Source organism: Adiantum capillus-veneris, chromosome 19 (genome assembly GCF_014529385.1).
Source record: "Adiantum capillus-veneris isolate H3 chromosome 19, ASM1452938v2, whole genome shotgun sequence".
Lineage (NCBI taxonomy): Eukaryota > Viridiplantae > Streptophyta > Polypodiopsida > Polypodiales > Pteridaceae > Adiantum > Adiantum capillus-veneris.
This window is the reverse complement of record NC_140949.1, coordinates 29257865-29284607: the sequence shown is the minus strand read 5'-3', so window position 1 is coordinate 29284607 and position 26743 is coordinate 29257865.

The window sequence follows — 26743 nt, the reverse complement described above, 5'->3', positions numbered from 1 at the left end:
ATTTGTGGGGTCTACTTGATGTGCTTGACCTTGTGGTATACTCAAATTTGCAAAACTACCAAGTTTTGAAGCAGATGTAAATAATCGCGATTATTTACTCCTTATAATTTTTTGCAAATTTTTGTCCCAACTTTGACACAGATCTATTAAGCACCTTATGTTAAGGTCACTGGCCAATTTTCATCAAGTTTGGACAATTGTTGGTCAGGTGGTCATCAATTCTCTGTCTGCAGACTAACTTTGCAATTTTAGCCACAATTTTCACTCTAGTGATCCAAATCTTACCAAATTTTGTTTGTGGGCTTATTACAACATGGTAAAGCTAGTGATATGCCAACTTGATAAAAAAAGTTCAAAAAAAAGCGCAGATGTAAATAATCACGATTATTTACTTTTGCAAAAATTTTGCAATTTTTTGGTCAACTGAGCATATACACATGTTTATCACATCAATATAAGCCTATGAGTCAAGTTTCATGAAGTTTGGATAAATTTTTCCTCAATTCACACTCAAGGTTCAAGAAGTCAGTACAAACTTTAGTTTTTACCTAGTTTTTTGCCAGTTTAGTGATCCAAATCTCTTGGGCCTTTACAAAAGTTGTTTGTACAGATGCAATGAGTCAATGGTATGAGTCTTGGCTAATTAAAATCAAAAAGTTAATAATCGTGATTATTAACTTGAGGCTTGAAATGAGCACTTTTTTGCATTTTTCTCAAAGACAGTCCTTTTATGATGTTTTTTAAGCCTATAAATCAAGTCAAAACTTAATTTGGCGTAAAATGTCAAGAAAAAGTAAATAATGTGAGTTTTGGTCAACTTCTTGAAATTTTTACCTCGAAGTGTCCTTGAGCTTACCCACTGGTTCGGACAACTCTTAGGCTTACTCCCCAGTTGGATTGAGTGAATCTGAGTCTTTTCGTGCTATTTCTAGCCGTAGACCTGAAATTTTGCAACTTTACATAACAACTCATACTTGATTCTTTCAGAGAGAGCAATGCTATGAAATCCACCTCGGATCCTACTTACCCTACTCCTAGTTTCTCATGCAATTAGGTTGTGGAAAGTGTTCACAAACACTCGTTTTCTTGTGTTTTTTATATTTTTGAGAGTCTCGATTTTAAGACTTGTCTCGTCTACCAATCATTCTCCAAATCCTAATCTAAATCTACAATCCTACAGTCCTAAAGGTACTCAGCTAGTACGATTACTTTCAAGCTACCTCTACACAGCAAAAGACGACAATGTTAAGCTATGCGGTTTCTAAAAGAGAGTTTTGAACTTTAGGCGAACCTAGAGGAAGTTAAAAGACAATTACACAAGTTTTTCCCTAGTTTAGGTCTCTTCGATCCCCGGCAACGGTGCAAATGTGGGACGCATGTCTAACCTCACCATCCTATCTTATTGGGGTATTAGCAAGAACCACGATTAATTTGTCAAACCATGGGACGAAGCTGACTCGACTAGTGCATAGAGGCCACAAGAGGTTGTCAATCTCTTAGAAGACAACTAACAACTCGCATATAACTCAAGCTACACTCAAGTGACTGAAATCACCAAAATCCAATCGCCCATCGGCAAGCAAATCACATCCGTTACAGCATCAAATGACATCCAAAAATAACAAAACTTCTAGGATAGGTTTATAAGACCTAAGCACACATGCCTATGGCCTCAAACCCCACTTTAGGTCAAGTTCCAAAATCATGATTTATTAACAACATTGGATTTTTGACCTAATCGTTTTCGATCCAGAATGCATCTAAATGCTTAGCAATGATGCCCCAATACCCCGCCTATGCTTAGTTTTTGATTTAAACATGTAATTTCTATTTATGATGAAACTAGGCCGCGTATCGCGACGACGCTAAAAGCTACAATATACTGTGAATGGCTTACGTCAATGCGTAGAGCTCTTACCTGCGGTTGCAACGCAGGTAAGAGCTCTACGTTTGTTGCGTTGCGTTTGTTGCAACGCAACAAACGCATTCGCAATGTGACAATTGGGGAGGGAGTAGGAAGCGCGAGAAGGAGAGAAGTGAGCGCCGTTAGCTCACGCTGTGTATTTCTTATCCAAAAACTTGTAGAAAACTTGCAAAAATTGGCTTTTATACCTTAGCCAAGGTTTTTGAGTGGTCAAAAGTAATAATCTGGAGTTCTACCAAAGGTGGGAATTGACTGGCTGATACATTCTGGAAGCTTGTAGCCCCGGCTCATTAATTACAAAGTTTACCAATAAAATAGGAGTTCGATATTCTCGATTTATTAAAATAATAATTTTTTTACAAGGAGAACTCCGAAAAATGGTGTCCGTGTTAGCTTGCTGCTAACAAATGAAAATGTGTATGATTTAAAAGACAAGGCCATTGAATGAGGGTATTCTCATAGGCTTTTTTTAAGGCTGTCATAGGCTTTTTGTAGGTTGAAATAGAGGCTAGGGAAGGAGAATAGGTACATTCTCTCTCTACCCAAAAGAGTGGTGGTCCTTATGACAATAACTACCCTCCCCCCCTTTTTGCCACATCATCAAGGGCGTCCATAGCCTCAGCCCAAAAAAGCACTATTATGACTAAAATTAATCTTTTTTGTCTTAAATTAAAGGTAGCTATACTAATTAAACTTAGATTAGTATAAGATAATTTTTAGAGCTAGATCAGACTGTCAAAAATCTAGAAAAATTATCTCTTAATTTTTTGATTAACTTTTTTAATTAATTAAGCAAAAATTAGCTATTTTATATCAAAAAACTGATGAGAAACCTACTTAATTAACTCAAAAATTCCTAAGTTAATTATCACTCTTACAAAACACTGTTAGATACATGGGGTAATTACTCATTAATAGATAATTAATGTAAGTAATTAATTAGATTAATTTTTTTTTGAGCATAAATTAAAAGGGAAAATTCACAAGTTAGTTTTTCACCTTACCCTTATTCTTTCTTATGCAAATTTATTTTTTCCTTGAGATAAAACTAATATCCCATGCATCAGTGAAAACCGGAAGTGTCTCGTGGATAGCTTTGCATTGGTTATATCCACGTTCCCAAGGTGAAAACTGAAAGTGTCTCGTGGGTAGCTCGGGTGCTTGACTGTAGACCAAATTTACTCGTCGTATTCAAAAAGTTGGCGGCTTAGACATGTCATCAAGAGTAAGGGCTAAGAGGAGGACCTTACAAACTCCCCAAGAAAGAGCTATCCCCAGCTCGAAACAAATAAGGAAGGTGGTAGATCTTCATCCACAAGTTACACTTTCAACTTCGGGGTAACGCTAGTTTAGACTTCGTTGCCTTGTAGCACTTCAATAATGACTGAACTAAAAGAGAGAGACAACACATGACACGGAGTGGCCGAATTCCACCCCTAGAGAGTATTGGTCCCAAACGTTGGCGCCCCTTTCGGTATTTCTTTATATTGCATCAACATAGTACAAGCCGGTACTCCAGACTTTGCACCTTCTCCAGGAGGCATGCCAGAGAATGAGCCCTAGCCTCATATTTAAAGGCCCTTGGCCCGAAAAGCAGTTACAGTGAAAAGCCTTCAAAACTCAAAAGCAAGCAATGCCAAAAGCTGCCAGCGTAATTTACGAAAATCCATACAGCCTGCCACGACATTAGCCAGCATGAAACACGGAAATCAGTATAGCCTGCCATGTCATCATGCTCGATGGTGGTTTTGAATGAGCTAGAGATGAAGGAATAAGTAAATGTTTTTGGAGAGATGGACATACAAAGGATTAAACCTTCAATGGAGAACCTTCGAGTGCAATATTGCACCCATGGCAAGGAGACAAGAGGTGGTTGATAGAGTTTTTGTAGGTGTTCCATCCATGGGAAGCTTGAAGATGATGATCTAAGAAGGTGTGCCTGAAAGGGTAAAAGAGGGTTAGAGAAGTTTACCCCAATGCTGCAGCCATAGCCATGGATAGCTTGTAGATGATGGGCTATGAAGCGATAGAAGAAAGGGTAGAAGAGGTGCTCGGTAAAGTCTCCACACGTGCTGCAGCCATAGAGATCTTGGGGAAAGAGGACAGTGGAGGTTGTAAATGAAAATTGGAAAGCACATAGAGAGAGAGAGAGAGAGAGAGAGAGAGAGAGAGAGAGAGAGAGAGAGAGAGAGAGAGAGAGAGAGAGAGAGAGAGAGAGAGAGAGAGAGAGAGTTTAGATTGTGAGTAGCTATGGACAGCTTCCATATGTATTGTAAGCATAGCCATGGATAGCTTGTAGATGATGGGCTATGAAGTGGTAGAAGAATAGGTAAAAGAGGTGCTTGGTAAAGTCTCCACAAGTGCTGTAGCCATGGAGATCTTGGGGAGAGAGGACAGTGGAGGTGTAGGTGAAAATAGGAAAGCACGTAGAGAGAGAGTGTGTGTTTAGATCGTGAGCAGCTATGTAAAGCTTCCATATGTGTTGTAGCTATGGAAACCTTCCATATCTACTATAGCTATAGAAAGCTTGGAGAGAGAGAGAGAGAGAGAGAGAGAGAGAGAGAGAGAGAGAGAGAGAGAGAGAGAGAGAGAGAGAGAGAGAGAGAGAGAGAGAGCTGTATTGAAGTCGCGGATCAGAGTGTAGATCAACTCACACACACAAAGAGATACACAGAGAGATAGTGATAAGTGAGTTAGGCCGTCCATATCCGTATAAGAGGCCACTTGGGCTTTAATCCCAACAACCTCCCACTTAAAGTCCAATGTGGCACTTTAAGTAACTATAAATCTATGAACATAAATGTACAAAGATTTACATGGTTTCCATCTATCCAATGCCCAATAACTCACGACAATGCACAAAGCCCTCTCCTGAAAGTCCCTTTGTGAGTAGATCAGTAGGATTGTCCTTGGTGTGGATCTTCAGCAGTTGTATCTGCTTGTCTTCAAGTACTTCCCTAATGAAGTGATATTTCACATCAATATGCGTAGTCTTCAAATGGAACACTGGATTCTTTGCCAATTGTATAGCACTTTGACTATCACAATATAACTTTGGAATATGTACTTTGATTCCCAAGTCTGCTACCAATCTACCAAGCCAAATAGCTTCTTTGCATGCCTCATTTGCTGCAACATACTCAGCTTCTGTAGTAGACTGGGTAATACAATCTTGTAATCGAGATCGCCATGATATGGCACCTCCAGCCAATGTAAAGACATAGCCTAATGTAGATCTCCTCTTATCCAAGTCTCCTGCATAATCTGAGTCAATGTATCCTCTGACACTCAAATCCTGACTACCGTAGCATATGCTCATACTCTTTGTATGTTTTAAGTATCTCATGATACGTTTCACTGCCTCCCAATGTTTCTTGCCAGAATTTGACATATATCTGCTAACCACTCCCATTGCAAATGCAATATCCAGATGTGTAGCAATCATTGCATACATCAAACTCCCACATGCAGACACATATGGCACCTTATCCATTTCAACTTTTTCCACCTCAGATTGTGGGCAATCTTGGTTGCTTAGTTTCACATATGATGACAATGGTGTCATCAATGCCTTTCCCCTGTCCATATGGAAACGTTACAACACCTTGTCAATATACTCTTCCTGAGATAAGTAAAGCATTTTCTTTGACCTATCTCGCTAGATACGCATACCCAGTATATGACTTGCCTCACCCATGTCTTTCATGTCAAAAACCTGTGCCATTTTTGACTTAAGAGCTGAAATTTCATCCCTGCATTTCCCGGCAACTAACATATCATCCACATAAAGGACCACAATAAGAAAACTACCATCTTTAGCTCGTTTAGTGTAGAGGCAATGGTCCATATTGCTATGTTTGTAGCCCTGAGAGAGCATGAACGAGTAGAATTTATGATACCACTCCCTTGATGATTGTTTTAGACCGTAAAGAGTCTTTTCTAACTGACACACCAAGTCTTCATTGCCCTTCTCAACAAAACCTTCTGGTTGCTGCATATAAACTTCTTCTTGAAGATCACCATGCAAGAACGCCATCTTGACATCTATATGGTCAAGTTCCATGTCGTCTTTAGCAACCAATGCAAGTACACACCGCAGAGTAGTCATCTTGACAACTGGAGAAAAGATCTCATCAAAGTCAATATCCTGTTGCTGCTTAAATCCTTTAGCAACAAGCCGTGCCTTGTACTTGGGTTTATTATCATGAGGTGTAATTTTCTTCTTGTACACCCATTTGCATGGTAATTCCTTTTTACCTTTAGGAAACCAAACCAAATTCCAAGTTTGATTCTTATGCAACGAGTCCATTTCTGATTGCATGGCCAACTGCCATTTTTTTGAGTCGACCACTTGTAATGCCTCCTTGTAACAAGATGGTTCTCTGCAATCCGTGAGCATGACATAATTTAGAGATGGCACATAAAGATCAGGTGGTTTGGAGACACACTCAGAACGTCTCACCATAACTGATTCTGCCTCTCTAGCCACTATAGGCTGTTCCTGAGCCTGACCATGCTGTCTTCATGTGCTAACAAACGGTCCATCTTCCTTGAAGACAACTCTTCTGATCTCCTCTATCTTCTTTGGCTTAGCGTGAAACTTGGCTTCATTCAAATGCACATCATTGCTACGAATAACTTTTATGGATTCAGGATCCCAAAGCCGGTAACCCATTTCACCCGATTCTCTGTAGCCAAGAAAGATACACTTCTTGCTCTTTGGTTCTAACTTATTCCTGAACTCCTTAGGAATATGGCTATAAGCTTCACAACCAAAGACTCTGAGATGCTTATACGAAGGTGCTTTGCCTGTCCATAGCATCTCGACCACTTCACTCTTATCCAGAACCCTACTAGGAGACCTGTTGATCAAATGGACTGCTGTAGCCACTGCTTCCACCCAAAATCCATCAGACAATTCAGCATTTGACAACATGCTTCTGACCTTCTCTTGTATGGTTCTACTCATACGTTCTATAACCCCATTCTGTGAAGGATTATATGGTGCAGTAAGTTCTCGTTTAATCCCTTTTGCTTCACAAAAGTCTTGAAAAACTTTGGAAACGTACTCTCCACCATTGTCAGTTCTCAAGCACTTCAGCTTCTGACCACTCTGATTCTCCACAAGCTGCAAGAATGTCTTAAAGACCTTGAGCACCTCATCCTTGTGCTTCAAGAAGTAAACCCATATTTTGTGAGAATAGTCATCTATGAATGTACAAAAGTACAATGCTCCCCCTAGTGACAAACTAGGCATTGGTCTGCATAGATCACTGTGCACAAGAGCTAACCATTCGTCCCTACAATTCCTCTTTGATCTGTGCGGTTCCTGTGTTTTCTTACCATAAACACAATGCTCACAAAACTCAAAATCTTGAAATGAAAAACCAGGCAAATAACCATAATGAGAAAGTATTTCCATTCCTCTTTTTGACATATGTCCCAGCCTACGATGCCACAGTGACACACTTGGCTGCTTAATCACATTAATTACATGGTTTTTAACCTCTGAAACATGTAAAGTGTACAGAGTTCCTGACTTGGTGCCATGTGATGCAGTCATCGAAACTTTGGAGATCTTCCAAGCGCTGTTCCCAAAAACTGTCACATAACCCGCATCATCCAACTTCCCTGTACTGATCAAGCTCTTTCGGATTGCTGGAACATGTCTGACATTCTTGAGCCATAAAGAAGAGCCATTCTAAAACTTCAAATACACATCTCCCACTCCAAGTATGTCACAAACTTGCTCATTGCCAAGTCTGCCATAATCTTTAGTAGTCACATATGATGTAAACCACTCTTTGTGCGGAGAAACATGTAAAGATGCCCCTGAGTCGATAATCCAATCACTCATAGCATGTCCATCCTCTGCAGTTAAGAAAACAGAATCAAGATTGCTTGTGAGGAAGATGTCACCAGCTGCTATACCAGAATCATTGTCTGAACCAGATCTTGTGACATTCACCTCTTCAATCTTCACTAAACTCTTCTTTTCATCTTGCTCAGAACTCTTTGTTTTTCCTTTTTCTTGTTTCCGCTTCGTACAGTCTCTCTTCATGTGACCCTTCTTGCCACAATGGTAGCATTCAATGTCATCCTTTGACTTCGAGTCACGAGACTTACTTTGGTTTTCTGCCTTCTTACCGTTCTTCTCTTTAGACTGTTGTCTCCCTCAAATGACCAAAGCACTGTTGCCTTTGCCTTTGTCAATGTTCTTCCTGTTCACTTCCTTTGTGAGCAAGCTGCCTTCTACATCAGCACTTGTAAGACCTTCTGGCGCGATAGAATTGCTTAACGCTGTGCGAAAAGTATCCCAACTATCTGGCAAAGTGATTAAGAGAAACATAGCCTTGTGTGAAATTCATTGAGATGATTTGACATGGCTGTCCCTTCATCTTCAAATCCACCAATTTCTTGAGCCAGCAAATCTGAGAAGCAGCACTTTGTTTCTCGTACATACCACATAGCTTCTGCCATACGCCATACACTGTAGTCTCTTCTGCTACGTTGAAGTAAATATTTTCTGCCAGTGTCAGCATGACTGTGGAACAAGCTAACTCGTCAAGCTCTTCCCACTCATCTTCAGCCATACCTTCTGGTCTCTCCCCTTTGAGCTTCAGTGGCTTCACTTGTTTTTTTTGCACCAAAACCTGCCAAATCTGCTTCTTCCAGAATGGAAAGTTTGTGCCATCCAGCTTCTTTATGTTGTAAAGAGTCTCACTTGAGAAGATGCCATATCTGCCAAATTGTTTACTCCTGGGAAAAATCCGGTAGAGTTTCCCCTGTAAACTGGCCTCTGTACACAATAAACAAGCTGTAAACAACAAGCTGAACACCTCTCCTCAAGAACTGTCAGTATTTTGAAAAATTTTGACAGAGTCTTCCCTGTAAACTGAGCTCTGGAAACCAAAAGATAGCTAAAAAACAACCATAAATAGCTGACCACTGACAAATCTAAGAATCTCTGTAATATGATCCCCCCTCCCTCCCTCTCTCTCTCTCTCTCTCTCTCTCTCTCCTCCCCCCTTCCTTGTGATCAATATGGACCTCATAGTCCTATACATATACATTGCCTCAATGGGTGACAACCTTGCATATGGGGCAACAACACCCACCACATGGCAGCCATAGGACCACCCCTCCAAAACACTTTTGAATTTAACTTTAAAAACCTCCAAAATATCCTCAAAATCTCTTCTTTCTTTCCATCTCCTTCAAAGCTAAGTAGTTTGGTGCTTGGTGAATCAATTCCCAAGCCGTAAAGTCCATGTGAAAGACTACTCCATTGACTTCAATCCATATGGAGCTTTCCACATTTTGAGATCCTTGGGCTTGAAACCCCAAGCCGCCAATACCGGAAAAATCCATCTAGTATCTTTTCCCAAGCAGATGCTCCAAATTTCAGCCTAGCACAACTTGCCTCCTAGGATCCCGATTGACAATCTCTTGATTGCTACCAACTCCCCAAGATGCATACTATATTTCAAAACCTTGTTTTTGAGGCCCAAAAAAGCCTAGATGTCACGTCTACTAATGCAATCAATTTGGCCCATAACTAGCCCCCGTTGAATCTTTTATTGGGCGTATCTTGCCCTTTTGAGCTCTGATTGGGGATCTAAAATCCACAACTCAAGTACTTTGCATCTATCCCCTTACATTAGCTCTGGACACCTATCCCCACTTACCCTATCCATCGGGGATTTGAAAAACATTTCAACTTCAAATTGCTCTATCTTTTAGATCGGGACCCTCTTTGAGGAGCTGTCTAGAGCAACCCATAGAGCACCACGAACACCACATTCTAGGGCACCACTTTAGTAGTTGCTCACCTGGACCTCCCATCCCAATTGGCCCACTTTGGAGCCCTCTTGGCCTAAAAAAACACACTAAACATACACTTTGCTGCCATTGGCCTGCCTAGGTCCTCCATACATGCCTTAACACCTTGACCTGTACCTTGACCTGCACTCACAAGTACCCATAGCATTGCATAAGCCACTTCACAACACCAACTAACTTTGGTTGCACCATTAGAAGTACAGTTTCTCAAAGCAAGATTTGGGCACAAATATATATACTAGAGTCTTCAGTGCAAGTTGAAATTTATCGATACAAAGTTACTACAACTCATGGAATTTATGCTTTGAAAGTATAGATTTGTATAATTTGAAGAACAAAATTAGTTTTTTTTTTCATGTTTTCTCAACGAGTTTGGCTCTAAAATGCCAATTTTCTTCGTAATATAAGCATCCTCCTCATTGGTCAAGTGTCAATCTCTCTCTCTAGAACTAAAAGGCCCAAAAGTGAGTACAAATCTCTCTTAATGGATGAGTGTTTCTAGATTAGGATCTAAAGCCTGGATGACCAAAGGGAAAAAATCTGGTGGAAATAAAGTGCCTTTGGTATACGCTCTTATTTGAGTTGAGCAATTGGATTGTAAGAACTTGTTTATATAGGGCGAGTGCTTGGGAGAAACAAAGGAAGAGTGTCTAATCAAGTGTTAATTATGGGATACTCTATATGCATATGTGAAATTTGTTAAACAAAAGCATGTATGAAAGATGGAGTTGAAGGGTGCTTCAAGGAAAGAATGTAGCACATGTGACATCAAAGGATGTCCCAATAGTTTCCACATTTTGAAGAAGGGTTTTTGATGTAGAAGCTTCTCGACTCATATCTCACTGTGCTTAATGTGTGAGAGTTTTTGGAATTCCTCCTTCAATTTACCAGACTTAAAATACATAGACTTTGACTATTATGCTCACCACTACCAGCATGAACAACACAATGTAAATATGTTCAACCCTTTCAACTTGATCAGTACCAAAAATAGCTAAGATTCTTAGACCGCAGAGAATATTACTTGAAGCTTTGGGACTAATGTCTCACTCATTTAGTGGCTTAGCTGCCCGACTTTGAGTCTTATGTCATGTATTTTTAATGGTGACTTGCACGTGTTGGAATTAGGGTTGCAGAGAAACGCACACAACTTGGAGAAGACAACGGAAGCTCAAGGCACACAATAGAGAGTGTATAACTTAGTGTGCAATGGAAAGATAGATAGCCCTAGAGTGATGGGCGTATATAAAATGCTCGGGGGAAAAAACCTCCTAAAGAGGAAAAAAATGCCTCGACGGTCCACCACATGTATATGGTAACAATCCCCCCTGGAGTGATGCGGTGAACGAGAGCTGGCACATGAGTAAAGGGAAGTGCCATGCCCTAAGGACATGATCATACCACAAAGGGGAGTAAGCCCAAAGCTTTGCGGAAAACTTCAAGCTTCTCACGAGACAATGCCTTTGTGAAAAGATCTGCAAGGTTGTCCTGTGTTGGCACATAAGCCAAGCTGATCTCTCCTACTGAGAGCCTCTCCCTGACATAGTGGTAATGCACCTCAATGTGCTTTGTGTGATCATGAAAAACTGGGTTCCTCGCAACTGCCAATGCGCTGTGACTGTCAGTGTAGATAGTGTTGGCAGTGTCCTGTCCAACACCCAAATCAACCATAAGGCGTCTGAGCCATACACACTCAACCGTAGCTGTGAAGACTGCCCTGTACTCAGCCTCACAACTCGAAGTGGCCACAGTAGGTTGCTTCTTGCTCAACCATGATATACATGAACTGCCAAGCATGAAACAAAAACCACTTGTGGACACTCGTGTCAAAACAACCAGCCCAATCTGAGTCCGAAAAAGCATGTAAGTCTGGTGGCAATGATCCCCCCTTGGGATAAAACAAGCCAAGATGTAAAGTGCCACTAAGGTAGCATAAAATCCTCTTGACAGCCTGCCAATGCTTAGATCTTGGGCTATGCATAAATCTGCAGACTTGTGAGACTGCAAACTGAATATCCGGCCTCGTGTTGCATACATAAATGAGGCAGCCAACAACGGTTTGATAAAGAGTGACATCAACAGGATCGCTAGCATCATGTAGACTCAACTTCAAACCTGTTTCCATGGGAGTGGCAATAGGTTTGCAATCCTCAAGTCCAAACTTACATAGCAATGTCTCTATGTAACTTTTCTGACACAAGGCAATACCACCATCACACTGCTTAAACTGTATACCCAAGTAATGATGCAACAGTCCCAAATCTTTCATATTGAAAGTAGCATTCAAATCAGCCTTAAATTCAGCAATATGTCTCTCATTTGGTCCAGTGATTAGCAAATCATCAACATAAAGAACCACAATGAGAAGTACATCACCCTCACGCTTTACATACAATGTGCTTTATGTTGGACTATTACGAAAGCCTCGTTTAACCAAATGAGTGTCAGCTTTCTCATACCAAGCACGAGGAGATTGCTTCAACCCATACAAAGCCTTCTTACATTTGCACACTTTGTCCTCTTGTCCTTTTATGACAAAACCGCGAGGCTGCGTTACATAAACTTCCTCAAATATGTCACCATTCAAGAAAGAAGTAACAATGTCTGATTGATGTACATCCCAACCAAAATGAGCTGCCAATGCACATAGAAAATTCATAGTATTCATATGACAAGTGGGAGCAAAAGTCTCTTCATAATCAATGCCTTTTTGCTGTGCATAACCCTTTGCAACAAGTCGAGCCTTATGGAGATCAATCTCACCATCCGGCTTGCGTTTCAACTTGTAAACCCACTTAGTACCAATGGCCTTTTTGCCAGGAGGCAAATCACATAAAGTCCATGTGTTATTTTCTATAAGTGCATCATATTCTGATTGCATGGCAGCCATCCAATTTTCTGAATTCTGTGCTTCATCAAAAGACAGAGACTCCTCAACATCATGTAAGCTAGACACAGCCAAAGCATAACAATCTGATGCATAAGATGCATGGCGAGAGCCTGAACGAGTACGACTAGACAAAGGTGCATCCAATTTATTGTCACGCAAAGTGTGCACCAGCTATTTTGGCATACTTCTAGCCTTCTCATTTTCAGCCCTTTCCTCATCAAGTACATCATGTACATCTGCATCAGTAAAAGGCTGACCTAAAACATTTTCAGAAACCCCTATAGGCTGTACATTTGCCTCATTGGAACTTACATTCGTATTTTCACCACTGAAAAGAGGCAACAAAGTGTCATAAATGTCCCGTGAGCTTACAATACTGTCTCTAGTACATGATAGCAAGGGCTGAATAGAATCTTCCACAAACACTACATCCCGAGAAACGAGAATAAGTTTTGTTTGCGGATGATACAACCTGTAACCTTTGCTTGCAACACTATAACCAACAAAAATACATTTGACAGCCTTATCATCCAATTTTCTGCGTTGCACTTGTGGCACCAAAGCATATGCCAAACAGCCAAAAACACGCATGTGCTCAATAGAAGGCTTTCTATCATGCCATGCTTCATATGGAGTAATAGACTGCAAAGCTTTCATAGGACATCTGTTAAGTACATAAGTGGCACACATGATGGCCTCAAGCCAAAAAGAATGCGGCAAAGCTTGACTTTTGACCATACATCGTGCCATTTCCGTCAGTGACCTGTTTTTCCTCTTAGCAACACCATTTTGCTGAGGTGTATAAGGCACTGTACATTGGTGTTTTATCCCACGACTAGCCAGAAATGCATTAAATTCATGAGACATATACTCCCCCCCTCGATCGGAACGGAGGGTGCCCACAATACATTTTGAGACATTTTTAGCCATAGCCAGAAATGGTTTGAAGCACATAAAAACTTCGAACTTCGCTTTAAGCGGAAATACCCATGCATGCCTGGAGTAATCATCAATGAAAGTCACGAAGTATAGGTAATTTCCCAAGGACGGAGTTTGCATGGGCCCACAAACATCACTATGCACAACATGCAACCTGCATGTGGCCCGAACTCAACCATCCTTTGGAAACTTAGAACGCTGCATCTTACCCAAAATACAGCCTTCACAAACATGTTTGACAGGTGCTTCAAGAGGCGGCAAAGAAGCAACCATATCAGATTTCTGCAAACGCAGCAAACTGGCAAAATTTAGATGACCAAAACGTGCATGCCAAAGTTTTGCATGAAATAGCCCTTGAATCTGCAACAGCATTTGCAAAATTTTGTCCACACTTGTCATACAAAGTGAGCTTATACAGCACATGGCACAAAAGGCCTGATGCAATAATTTCATCACCAAAATTGAGATCATGAACTGTACATTTGTCATCCACAAATTTGACTACAAGTCCAAGTCTAGCAAGTGCGGATACTGACAAGAGATTCTTCTTGATCCCAGGTACATAAAGTGCATCAACAAGTGCGAAAGAAATGCCATTAGCATCAATAAGCACAATCTTTCCAACTCCTTGAACTGGATAAGAGGCATTGTTTGGCACAAGTGATTGAATTCCCATGAGGAACAGACTTGAGAGAGGTAAATAATTCATGATGTGAGGTAATGTGCTTTGTAGCACCACTATTGAAATACCACACATGTGAATCTGCAGCAACTAACAAGCATGCATCATGGACAGCAAGATTGTAAGTGCACTCTGCACTAAAAGCCCATTCTGCATCAACATCAACATTACAATCTCCTTTCACAGAAGACTCAACAATGGCTGTATTTGTCGTGGAATCAGCATTTGCAGTGGAACCACCCTCTTTCTTCTTAGCCTCTTTGGCCTTCAACTTAGGACACGACTTGATCAAGTGATCATTAGCTTTACAATAATGGCAACGCATTTTCTTTTTGCCCTTATCACCAGAATTGCCAGACGAAGTGCTGCCAGCAGAAGCATTAGGAACATAATTTTTGTCACTATAAGAAGTGGCTGCATTACTGTTACCACCCTTTCTTTGAGAAACAATAAAAGCGTATTCAACTGCACGTTGCCTAGTCCTGTTTTTTATGGAAAGTGACTCTTGCAACAACAATGTGCATAATACATCAAACTTGACAACTTCAGGATTTCCTTGGGTCATAAGTCTCCAAGTACTAGCAAAAGTCTGGTAAGAATCTGGTAAGGCATCAAGAAAAGTCTGCACAAGGGAACTGTCTAAAATGACTTCACCTGCAGAAATAAGTTGCTCATTGATATCCTTGACACTAGCAAGGAAAGTGTCCATATCATCTTCCTCATGCATAATCTTCGACTCCAGCTCTTTACGCAGCAGAGAAATTTTAGCCTCATTGCGGCTTGCATAAAGACCTGCTAGAATATCACAAGCCTGTTTTGCAGATTTTGCTGAACGGATGTGAGGAACAATGGTGAGCTTCACAGACAACGCAATCAATGCATGAGCCTACGCATCCTTAACATCCCAACGAGCTTGTTCTGCCGTAGGCAAAACAACTCTAACAGCAGCAATCCTTGCAGCAAGACCTACGACATCCTCAACATCGCCTACATCCTCAGAACCAGGGCGTACATCAATGCCCTGCACAATGTTCCAGACGCCCTTTGACACAAGAACATGTTGCATCATATCAGCCCACATAGGGTAGTTGTCCCCATCCAACCTATCCTCAACAGAAAACATCTTGAACACATCTGTGTTGTCGTTGTCAGCCATGGTAAATGCTGCACCTGATGTGAAAACTGCCCAAAAATAGGAGAAATGGAGCGGGAACAACCTGTGCTATATAGCACAAACTGTAGAAGACTATACGGCACATGTTATGCAGAAAACGGCACTGACAAAAACTCTGCACAAAATGACGAAATAGCCTATGTAGCACTGCCTATAGTGGAAACGGAAGCCGAAATGAGCCCAAATAAAAATATGAGCAGACCGAGATCTTCGAGCTCGCCCGAAGTATTTGTCGACCTGCGAACGCTCGCCAAAGCTCACTGAAATTGTAGAAAATGAGCAGGCGTGTACTGGAGCAGCTGGCGACTAAGCCCGGGAGGACGCAACCTGCTCTGATACCAATTGTTGGAATTAGGGTTGCAGAAAAACGCACACAGCTTGGAGAAGACGAAGGAAGCTCAAGGCACATAATAGAGAGTGTATAACTTAGTGTGCAATGGAAAGATAGATAGCCCTAGAGTGATGGGAGTATATACAATGCTCGGGGGGAAAAACCTCCTAAAGAGGGAAAAAAGCCCTGGCGGTCCTAATGTGTTCACACACATCACTACCACATGTATATGGTAACAACACGTACCTCTTGAAGGCTAAAAACCCAATTCCATAGGTTCTTGAGATTTAGGCCTCTTTCATTATTTTGGTCTTTTGATTCCACCATTTTGTCTAATAGGTTGGCATACTTTTGCTTCTCTTGATTTCTTTGTGATGGAAACTTTGATTGATAAACTTTTTGCTTAGGTTTCCATTGTATTGTTTTGATGTTTTGGTTTTTGATGTAGATGCTATGTATAGTTTGATGGAGACTTGTTGAAGGTAAGTTGAATTGTGAAGTTGATCTGCTTTAGTGTTTGCCTTAGCTTTACATTTTTTTGCTATGGTTGGTTGTTTCTTTTTTGCATGGATTTGAGATACTTCTGGGACTGTTATTGACATTGCTGTTGAAGCTCTTTGTTGTTGTTGAAAGAAGATGTTCATCCAACTTTTTGTTAGGACCAAATTCTCTTTGACATGATGGGAGTTGATTATGTAGAAAGTGTCCTTGAACTCCCCATCACTCAACTTGAGTATGGATTTTGCCATGCCAAAGCTGAAAATTGACATTTTAGAACTTGTATACACTATTTCTTCTAGCTCTTTGATGGTGGCTTTCCCATCATAATCCAAGTTCCATAAGACATTATATTCCTTGTAGGATAAGGATATATCATAGTTGAACTTGAATCCTCTTCATTCACATAAGTTGAATATGATCATTGTAGGAGACAATTGATCTTCTACGTTATCCTTGTTCCTCTCTTGATCTTGAGTTTGTTGAGAATTTGATGTGAAACTCGGAACCATTGCTTCTTCATCTGCTTTCAATTTTGCATGTTTTGGAGTCATCTTCTTTGAAATAACTATTGTTGATTCTTCAGGCATGTCAATGATGACATATTCTTGCGGGGTTTTTTCTTCCTTTGTTTGTGCTTTTACATCAAGATCATGTCATCATTGTTCATCTCACCTTTATTTCTTTCATACTACTCACAATTTTCATTAGCTTCCTTCAACACCTTTATCATTGAATAGGGAGCTATCTCATAGCCTTCCTCATAACAAAACTTTGTAGGTGTTGTTTCATTTACACAGATATCTATAGTAGCCAAGATTTGGTCCCATTAGAATGGCTTAAATAAATCCTCAAGAAGTGGTTCTGGGATGTATTCTTTGTCTTCTACTGGTCTCTCTAGAATAAAATCCTCATCTCTTTGGTTAAACTTCCACATTTGGAAGCTCCACACATCCAAAAATGTTCTTAAGTCTGTAGCCATGGAAGTATCTCTTGTTTGTTTAAGGTTGCTGAGTCAAATTCCTCGGTAAGCATTCAACTAACATCTATGTATCTATGGTATTTCACATTGATCCTTATCCGTAACCTTACTGTGCATCAAGTAGATGTGGTCATAGCTCCAATCTTGTACCATTTTAAGTTGTCTCCTGAATGGACATTCCAAAATGACATCAAAATTGTTGTCTTTACCAAAATCTACTATTGTAAAGGTATGTTTGTACTCTATTCCACAAGATGTTACAAATATCTGTTCCAACATACCCATAGGAATCTCTCTACATAACCATTTGCGGGTTGCAATTTCATTCTAGTTTTTCTATGAGTCAATTTTTCCAAATTTATTGGGTGGCTATGGCTACTCTAGCCCCACTATCAAGTATAGGAATCAAAATTACCCCTTTGTGCTCCACTGATAAGGTGGTATTTCCTTCTTCTCCTTCACAATAATCTCCCACCTTGTTTACAAGTACTGGTTTTGTCTTCAATTTGTCTTGCGTCAGTTACCCATTTAATCATCTAAGGGAATATCTTGAAGAGGAATTTCCAATCCCGTCTAGAAGTTTTGGCCCACTTCTCCCCATAGATGTGGTCTGCTGATAAGAGAGTAATCATGCATTGTATAGGGGTAGACATCACTTTGTGCAAAATTTTTGTATCCATTATTTTTGGTGTGGATTTCCACTGATATGGTACCACTCTCACCTCAAATTTAGGCTCATGTTCTTTTGTATATGATGGTAGAGTCCGTAGAGAGTGTGGTTTTCTCTCTTCAAATGATATAGACGCATGTTCTCGTGTTCTGCCTTACATGATGGATTTGGCCTCATGCTCTCTCATATGATGGTAGAGTCCTCATGTTCTCTTGTATATGATGGTAGAGTCGTAGAGAGTGTGATTTGCTCTCTTCAGATGAGATAGACCCTACATCACCATATAGAGATTGTATGTCTCCTGGTAAAACTCATGACCCATGTTAATCTCAAAGATAGGTGCAGACTTGAAAAGTCACACTGCCATCCTTTTCATTCCGTATTGTTCCTATAAGGCTTTTGGCCATGGTTCTTCAACTTCAAGGATTGGCATCATCACTTGTGACTTTGAGTCATCTGTGGTATTAGCCACTACCCTATTTTCCAATGGTGTTTCCATATGAGGCTTCATGTGATCATTCATTTCATCTCCTTTGTGCTAACTTTCCTCATCCCTTTTGTGGATTAATGCTTCTTGGTTAGGAAATTTTTTGTTCCTCTAGATCCATGAGAGCTTAAGCAGTGTCTATGAGCCATTTGCACATTTCAAGTCTTTGTTTCTTGAGTTTTGGATGTAGATATGCCAACCATCTCCGTTTGAGTGTTTAATTGGTTTTCAGTCTAGCCTCATAAGCTTGTAATAGGTCCTCTAAAGGTTTTATAACTTTGTCAACCAGGACTAAATCTCTCGATGATATCTTGGTGGATGACACATCTCCTCCTGTTTGCTCCTTGTTTTCCATTAGAAAAAATATGAACCCCAAAGGGGCCTTGTACAAGCAACCAATTAGTCAACAATAGGACATAAAAGGGGGGCATGGATAACCCATATCTACGTACCTCAAAACTATATCATGTAGCATATCTATGGAAAGAGCTCAGCAACGGGTTGCAAATGTAATATTGTTCGACAAATTTGAAATTAAAATGCTCAATTCCATTCAAAAATGCAAAAATTGGTGGGACATGGCCACAAGACAATACTCATTGGTGTAGAGAGTATATTTCAAAAGCATCTTTGACCCTAAAGGGCCCTTTTTTGATTCATATTTTCCCTAATACCTTTTCTTATTTTAGTTGCCCTCTGGTTGCACCTTGGTTTCTAAGATAGTTTTCTCTTTCAACCTTTTTGCTTTCATTTTTTTGGTTTAGCTTTCCAAGATTTTATTTGCACCCTCACTGATATGCTCTCAATTTCCATTTGAACACGCAGGTTATGTTCCTTTGACAGGTTTGTCTTTGGCAGCGCCTTGAGCTTGAGCACTAGTCACCGCATTTATAAGAATTTTGGGTTCTACTACCTCATAGATGCTTAAAGAAAGTAGCAATCCTACAACATACATTGTTGATTTCCCCTTGTTGTTTGAGTGCTTTGGAAAATTAGGAATGACATGTGTATCGCCATATTCTAGGCAATATCCAAATACTACATTCTTTTCGTGATAAGGAAAATTTCTTGCCTAATAATTGCCTTCACACTTGTAGCATGCTCCTACTTGTTGCGTAGCTAGTGGTGCAATTGATGGTTTTTCTTGCCTGGTAAGAACGGTCTTTCTTCCATATTCTTGACTGGCTATGAACATTAAAGTGTTCTTGTTCATGACATGATGATTTCTCATGGATTGTGGCACATACAATGGTTGTGCAATCAATTCTAGACTCTACCATGAAGGATAGGTATCTCTAGCATAAGACCTCTATCTCTAGGCTTGTTGTAATACAAAGAATACATCCTCAATGCTTGCCTCTCATGTGATTTAGCTGGTTGTGTGTAGTTGACTACCACTCTACTATCATTCAGATGAGGTGGTTGTTGCCCTAGCATACATTGCGGTCTCAACTGAGTGTTACACCATGGGATGGGATGATCCCCTCCACAAGCGTCATATCTTCTCATTTGTTGATTTCACTCATCGAGATTATGTCTATAGCCTTGGTTCATTCTACTTACCACTTCTTTGACCAATTAATCAAAGTTCAAAATGGTTGTAGCTTGGATATTCTGCTTTTTTGTGGATTCACTCGTCCTAGAAGAGGTGCTACTAGTCGCATTTATTGCATATTGTGTCATCTCTCCATAGGCCTTGCAATTGTCAACTAGATATAAAGCTTCTCTAGTGATTTTTGCAAATGTTGTGCATGCTTTCAAATGCAGGTCCTTCCTAAGAGTCTTATTCCTCAAGCCCTCTATAAAGAACACTGACAGCCTCTCATCTTGTGGTACTCTCTCACTAGACACCTCTAAAGGTATTCTTTGAATTGAAACAATGCCTTTTTCATCTTTTCATCGTCCTTTTGCTTGAAATTATAGACTTGTGACACAGTGTTGTGCTTAATCCCCATTTTAGAGAACTTCTCTACAAATTCTTGCAAGAGTTATCCAAAAGATTCTATGTTCAATGGTTGGAACCAAGTCAATGCTACCCCTTCCAAGGTTAAGTTGAATCCCTCATATTATGTATGGAAATCAGATACTTTTTCAATTCTTAACATTTGTTTATATAGTGACACATGGTGTACGGATCCCCTGACCCATTATACTTTGTCTTGACACTTTTTTCCACTTGAGATGGTCTCAATTGTTATGGTTCAATCACCAATCTGACCAATTTGGGGTCTCTTGCAAAGTCGTCTCTTGGTCTCTCTTCTCGTCTTGGAGAAAATTCTAGTGGAATCCTCTCTGATATATGCTCTAGCATCATTTTTGGAAATCTATTTTTGAATCGTGGTTCTATTGAGCTCATAAATTGAGTCTCAACTCCTTGTGTTTTGGTCTCAAAGATAACCTGTGCACTTACAATTGGATGAAAGGACATAGAGATTAAAGTATCCTTGTATGTATATCTTTCTAGGTCAATTGGATCAACAAGTTTTCAACTTATGTTCAGACTGAGTTTCAACACTCGATAAGAACTTCTTGAAGCAAGAAAAGGTCTCATCTTTAGACTTCATGGCATATACCCAAACATGCCATGTTGCATCATCAATGAATGTAACATAGTAGGACGCATTACCATAGGATTTAGAAGGCATAGGCCCACATAAATCACTATGCACAAGCTCTAAGGGTTTTCTTGCTTTGTCAAAAGAATGTGTACGATGTGTCCGTGTTTGATTCCCATATTGACAGTGCTCAAAAGAGGAAAAATCGGAAAATGACATCTCCATTCCCTTCTTTGACATTTCTTAACCGGCTATGCCACAAAGCAACGGCTGGCAGCTCAGTTACAGAAAGAACATTGTTTTTATTAGATACATAAAGAGGATAAAGTGAACCAACTTTAGAACCATGGGCTATAATAAGATGACCCTTTGCAACATGCCAAGGCTGCTGATGAAAAGTGACTTTGTAACCCAAGTCATCAAGACATCTAACCAAAATCAGATTACATGTCAAGGATAGAACATGATGCACATTATGGATGATAAACTTCACCCCATTTTCCATAACCATGGCAATATCACCTACGCCAACAATGTCACAAGAGTAACTGTCACCAAGTGTAACAGAGACAATGTTTTCCTTGTATGTAGTAAACCAATGCCTATGAGGTGTGACATGCAATGAAGCACCCAAATGAAGAATCCATGTATGGGATACTTCACCACTAACAAGGATTTCAACTGGCATAGAACCCTGCAAAGATAGAGTTTCCTTTGCATCATAAAAGACATCAATATTTTCAGTCAACATATTAATGTCTTGCGCATCACTATTATCCTGAACTATGTTCAATTCTTCAATCTTAACCGAACTCTTTGGTTTCTCCTCTTTATCATCATGATCTTTGCCTTTATCTTTGCCCTTCTCTTTGTTACACTTCCAAGCATAAGATTCCTTCTTTATGTGACCAAACTTATCACAATAATGACATTGAACATTGTGGTGACCCACGAGACTGTGATCTACCCTTTGATGCATCTCTATTGTCCTCTTTCTTGGACTCACGTTGTGAAGAATGGCCCTTACGTTGCTTATCATCCCTTTGCACATAATGAGCTTTGCCGTGATGCATGCTACTCATGGTCTTTTGACACATCTCCTTTGACAAAAGTGCACTAGTAACATCATTGTACTTTAGCATACCATTAGGTGTCATAAAATATAATATCCAACTTTACCCAATGATTTTCTCATATTAAACTGATCATTTAATGTGGGAGAATAAACGGGAACAAGAGTTAGAATAGAGACATGTGCTTCTAGACCTATCTCAACACGGGACCAAAAGGAGAGATGGTTACATCTCAATAAAGGTCCAAAAGGAGATGGTCTATCAAAGAGAAATGTGCACACTTCTAGACTTACCTTAGGAGGGGACCAAGAGGAGAGATGTTTATATCTTAATAGGGGTCCAAAAGGAGGTAGTATATCAAAGAGAAATGTGCATCTAATGAAGCTTAAAAGACCTTAGGGTTAGATTCATTAAAGACCTCCTATGGTTAGTGTTAAAAGTCCTTTGACCTTAGGCAAGCTTGAAGTGGGAACCCGACCTAAACTTGTCTTTGACCTTAAGCAAGCTAGGGCTGTGCTTGAGGTGGAAACCCGACCTAAACATTGCCTTTGACCTTAGGCAGCTAGGGCTGAGCTTGAGGTGGGAACTCCACCTAAGGTGCTTGTCACGCTTGATGACTAAGGTACTTGAGGTACTTGTCATACTTAATGAGGAAGTTGCTTGAGAAGCTTCCTATGCATGGGGGGTGAGATGCTTGAGTCAAAAAGAGACCCTACACACTTAATGAGGAAGTTGCTTGAGAAGCTTCCTATGCATGGGGGGATATACACCCCACACACACACACACTTATTTTGTGGATTCATTCTCACTCGGTGAAAGTTGAGGAACTCCACCTCCTTCTCCAAGGTTGTGATAAGTGAGAGCCTACATCAACACTCTTGGCTATGGAATGCAAATCCAACCAAGAGCCATGCTTCAATGCTTAAGCTTACCATCTTCTCCATCTTCATTACTATGCTATTATGTATACTAGCAAGAAGAGTGATGATAAGTGAGGAACTATTTCTTTTTTCTATGGAATCTTTCTTCTTCCTCTTCCCTATCCTCATTCCCCACTAGCTCTCTCCACCTTCGAAGGTGTTTGAGGCCTTGGGACTGAGGCTTGGGATAGTTAATGCTTTCTACAAAGTTTATGTTATGCTTGTGATGCATGAAGCTTTCCATCTTCATTGCATCACCTAGGTCACAAGGAACACAAAGATTGTATTGTACCAAGTCTCTCTTGATGGGAGAAACTATAATACAAATGCCTTTTGGAGGAGGGACCGGCTCCGTCTGAATCCGGTCCTCAACTATTGTCATGTTCTCTAAACTCTCTCTCTCTTGCAAAAGTATTGTTCATGCCAAGCTAACTAAGTACCTTGTTTATGTTGCTACCATCAATTAAGTTCACCCGCTATGCTCACAAAGTAATCTCACAAAAGTGCTTCATCTAATTTCCTAATTCCGCTACTCTCAAAGTTCATAGGGCACTTCCATTACATTGGTATCAGAGAATTTGGTTTCTCTTTTCTTGCTTAAGAAGAGAGGTCCTTAAGTAGCCTATTAATGGTTGATTTTGTTAATTATATTAGGGTAATTGGGACTGGGATCTATTATCGATTTTGTTGAGCTCACTATGTGGGATATGGTGCACACCTCGGGAGCTTTGGTCTTAATAATGGAGTCTTTTTAGACTTGCCTACGGCTTTACCATTATTGAGCCATAAGAAGTCCAAAAGGAGCTATCCCTCAACAACTTTTCTATGTTAGAATCACTCCACTACTCTCTATAATTAAGCAATTTGAGGCGTGGGTGTAGATACTTAAGTGCCTAGTTTCAAAGGCTAAGAGGAGTAGCAACTAAGGTTTTGAATTGCCAAAGCATACACTAATTAAACACCTAAGTTTAATTAACATGGTTGACAATAACCAAGAGAGTAGAATGAACATTGATAACTTTGATTTTTCACATGAAGGTGTTAATGATGATGCCTCCATGTTTGTTAATTATCTTGTTACTAGGTTGCAACAAGCTATGGGAAACCCCTCTTTGCAAGCCGAAGTTACTCAACAACTTCGTGCTTATGGGATTTCCATTCCTCTCAAAGAGGAGAGAGAGCTTAGGAGGCCTCTTGGTGAGACCCCCAAAAGAAGAATCTCTCCCATACGAGAGGAGGAATCCAAAGAACAAGAAAGTAATGATTCCTTAAGTTCCTCAAAAGATGTGGCTCCATGAAGATGGCGGTCTAGACGATCGCCAACTCCTCCCAAGAGGAAATGGTTAACCCATAGTCCTTCTCCTCGTCACTCCAAAAGGGAGGAGAGGAAGCAAAGGAAGAAAAGGCAAGAAAGAGGTCACCCTCTTCTCCTTCTTCTTCACCTTCCTCCTCTACCGATGAAAGCTATGGCTATTCTCCTAGAGAATACAAGAGGGGAGAACATTGCAAATCTTACCCTGCATGGCGAAGGTCACAAAAGACAAAGAAGTTCAAAGAGGGAGAAAAGAGTATATCTTTTCTCACCTATGATTGCATCTTTGGTGCTACCAACAAAGTATTGGCCTTCATCCAACAATTTGATGCAGCCTTTGGAGACAAGGGCTTCACGGAGTCCTCCAAGCTACACCATGTAACTATGCACTTCCAAAACATCGGCTCGTCAATGCTGGGCTAACCTTCGTGGCAATGGTGAATCCCCAAAGACATGAAAAACTCTATGAGTTTCCATCATGAAGCAACTCCTTGCAAGTGATGCAAATGACAAAGTGCTGACCAAATGGTGAAGTTTAAAGCTTCTCTCTCATGAGTCTATCCACAAATATGTGGACAAGTTTTGGGATTTATATCTCAAGGCTATTGTCTTCCAAAAGATAGACTTCGCCGAGCAAAAGAAACAATTTTGTGCGAGATTACCCAAAGAAATGGCTGAGTATGCCAGCTCTCAACGGCTTGGTTCTATCACCGAAGTAATCCACCACACCATGGTTGCTTCGCACATCAATTTCCAACAAGGGGCTAGACGGAATGTCAAGCCCATGGAAAATAAAGACAAAACTGATGCCAAAAGGAAATCTGATGCCCAAAATTCTTACCAAGGCCATTCCAACAACAACAACAATTGGTCCAAGGAGAAGGGAGTTTACAAAGGTATATATAAACTCTCTCCTAAAGAGCTAGAAGCTTTTTGTAAGGACCACAAATGTTCTAAGTGTGGGGAGCAAGGCCATGGTTATCGTCCTTGCCCCAAGAGAATTGCCCCCAATGAGAGGCCTAGAACCTCTATGTTTGAAGCTCCAAAAGAGGATGCTCATTGCCAAGGATTTCTCCTTTCCTATGTTTGGGGAAGATGGAAGAGCATGATGCCTTTATTTTTTTTGACCTTGGTTCAACTCACAAATTCATATCCACAAAGTTGACCACTAAGCTAGGCATACAAACCCACGAGAAGGGAGATGCATTGAAAGCCAATGGAGCTATTAAGGGACAAGACGTCTCAGTTAATTCCTTAATTAATAAAAATTAAGGCTTGATGTCTAAAGCTATGTGGACAAAAAGGATTTCTTCATCTCCCCTCTCAAACATGAGAATTTTATTGTTGGGGCACCATGGTTTAACCGCATGGCTTCCAACATGAAGCTCCCTAAAAGGAGAATCTACTTCACCTACAGGGAAGAGAGCATGTACATAGATGCTAATGAGTCGGGGAACACCATATCCTTGTAAATGGAATCAAAAGGAATTAGAGTTGTCTAATTTCCTAAATGGATCCCAAGATGTTTTCATTGATGACATCCCTAGTGAGCTACCTCTAAAATGAGGGATGATGACTATGCAATTGAGCTCCTTCCTACCAAGAAGCTCACTACCTAACAAGCCTCCTTATCAAGTTTCACAAGCTCAACAAGAGGGGATCATGAGGCAAGTGCATGAATTGGTGGAAAAAGGGATGGTGAGGTATAGATCCTCTCCATTTTGTTCACCATTGCTTTTAGTGCAAAAGAAAGACGACACATGCCACATGTGTGTCGACTATAGTGCAGTAAATAAGATTACTATCAAAAATAGATTTCCCATGCCGCGGGTAGAAGATCTATTTTATAATGAACAAGTTTTGTCCTGACGAATGCTCCAGACGCATTCAAACTCATGATGGACAAAATCTTCAGGCCATTCAAATTCTTTTGAGGAGTACAAACGACACCTCCAGGTAATCTTTCAAGTTGTGAGAGAGAATAAGCTTTTCACTAATCAAAAGAAAAGTGAATTTTTTGTACAAGAGATTCAATATTTAGGTCACATTATCTCTAAAGATGGCACCTGTATGGATCCAAAAAAGTTACAGATAATAAAAGGATGGCCTAATCCAAGGAATCTACAGGAGATATGAAGCTTCATAGGTATGTGTGCATACTATAGATGCTTCATTAAAAAAAAAATCTTGCTAATAGAAAGCCCATTACATGACTTAACAAAAAAGAATGTTAGGTATTCACGGACTACAAAAGTGCAAGAAGCTTAAGGAGAAGCTTATCTCTCAATGTGCGCTCACACTACTAGATCTCTCAAAGCCATATGAGGTCCATTGTGATGCTTGTGGTAATTACCTTGGAGCTATTTTGCTTCAAGAAGGGCATGCCATAGCATATGAAATTCAAAGACTCAACTTCGATAAGTGAGTATTGGGCAAATATGAAAAAGAGCTAATAGCTATTCT